Source organism: Polypterus senegalus, chromosome 9, assembly GCF_016835505.1.
Source record: "Polypterus senegalus isolate Bchr_013 chromosome 9, ASM1683550v1, whole genome shotgun sequence".
NCBI lineage: Eukaryota > Metazoa > Chordata > Cladistia > Polypteriformes > Polypteridae > Polypterus > Polypterus senegalus.
In genome coordinates this window covers 132,210,951-132,213,265 of record NC_053162.1, presented here as the reverse complement: position 1 = coordinate 132,213,265, position 2,315 = coordinate 132,210,951, and positions in this window count along the sequence as shown.

Sequence of the window (2,315 nt, the reverse complement as noted above, 5' to 3'; positions counted from 1 at the left end):
GTGTTTCCAATGTAGTTTTCGCGACATCTGAAGTATCGATATGGAATTTATGTGCTAAAGTTAAACGGAAAAATATTATGTCGACATGTACAACATTTTATCGATAATTAGCATTTCCATCAGCTAAAATTTGAAGCGCTAAATATTTTTTCGCAAAAACTCCTTGGATGGAAACCTGGTTAATGTTATTTTTAAAATGTTTCCTTTTCTTTTTCATAACTTCTTTAAGACACTACTTCTCCGCTGCGAAGCGCGGGTATTTTGCTAGTAACTTAATATTGTGGAGCTTACACAGCATTTTATGAACTGATCATTTCGAGAGGAAAACAAAACGTGCTTTGGCAGAACGAATTAATCTCCCCACAGCGGCAAACAAGATAGGATGGGGCAACAAACTCCAAGCTGCCCACATCCAACTATGAAAAAAGCATATAACAATACATGGGCAGGTCTGAATTTCTAACCCCATGTGTGTATGTGAACGCTGCTCTGAGCCAGGAAACCACCCACCTCAGGAGCCTTACACTTTGTTCAGACTTGATAATTGTACTCGGAATTTTCAGAAGCATAATTTTGATAAGCACAAGAGTAATTTCCAGAAGCAAGCGTAATTTTGAGTAGCGCAAGTGTAATTTTCAGAAGCAAGTGCAATTCTGAGAAGCACAAGCATAATTCACATGCGTGAAATGTAAATTTATTGTAAATTATTATGAGCTATTTTTGATAGCGACCTTACACCATAATTATCAGGCACAATTATTTAAAATGTATTGATGATAAACAAATATTCATTTTCACCTGACAGTTCGGTGCAGATTTTGAAACCTGTTGATGCCATGCGTAGTTCAAACAAAGCTCAATGAATAAGGATTCGAAACACCAAGCTGACATGCGCAGTGGAAATGAAGAAGTGGGTTAAATCCATAAGCTGACATGCACAGTGAAAATCCTCGTGACTCCACCCAGCATGTTTAGAACCAGTAAGCTGACATCCACAGTGGAAATGACCCCCACTCCACACTGAGTGGTTTAAAGCAATAAGTTAATATGCGCAGTGGAAATTGAAATGATGCATTGAGTGTGGTCTGAAGCACTGAACTGACATGCTCAATGGGAATGAAGTGTGGTTTGAAACACTGAGCAGACATGCACACTAGGAATAAAGTGTGGAGTGCGGTTTGAAACATTAAAGCTCTGAGCTGACATGCACATTGGAAATAAAGCGGGAAGTGTGGTTCAAAACATTGAGCAGACGTGTGCAGTATGAGTGAAATGTGGTGCACGGTTCAAAGCACTGAGCTGACATATACAATTCAAAGGGCACTTTGTGAAGCCTCGACACATCTGAAGCCTTTGCACTGTACATTGTTGTAAGTATACCAAACATTTGACACTTAACCCTCTAGTAATACTTTGTAATTAGTATTGACAATACACACTTCTGTTGATATAGTTCAGTGACAGATTCAAATGAAAATTCAGGTAGTGGCTGACATTTCATCATTGTGATTGTGGCTTGCTGTGATCCCCTTTGTTTGATACATAGTGTCAATGATATATTATATTATATGTTATATGTAAGTGAGGACTGGCCTTGGTATGGTAGGCTGGTGTAGGAAATGCGGTGAGATAGAGCCTTAAAGGCAGGAGACAAGATCAGATGTCTGGCTGCTACTATCTCCTCAGCTGTGTAATGTTTACTGCTATAAACTCTCCCTTTCAGGTGGTATATAGGTAATACATCACTCCAAAGCTTGAACTAAGAAAAGTCTTTAATCCCTTTTGCCGGGGTCTGGAAACAAAGTAAATAGACAAGCTAAGTTGCTGTGTTGCAAACAAGCATAAAATATAACACATCACCACAACTAAGTTTAACAAACACATTGAACCTCTTTAAACCATATTTAATAGAAATTACTTTACCACAGTGCCACACAGCATTAATGGTATGGGTGATATTGGAGAAAAGAAAACAACATGCAAAAAGTAAAACAGGAAATGGAAAGGCAGAAAAAAATTTGAATTGTAACCTGGAAGTAAGTAAAGAAAAAATTTGAAAAGTCATCCCAAAGGTCTACTGTTAGAGGTCACCATTTTCCTAGCAGAGGACTTTTTGAGAAAGCTGTCCACAAGTTTGGAACACAAATTTGTAGTTCAAGAAGGAAGTCTTTGCAATTCGTGTTTGCCAGCGTCTTCACCATCTTCAGGAGCTGGAAGCCTTACTAGCCTTACTTGACCTTTTACCTGACTCTTCACCATGAGTATGTGACCATCAGGACCTGGGTAAGTTTTAAATATTCTACCACTTTGCCATG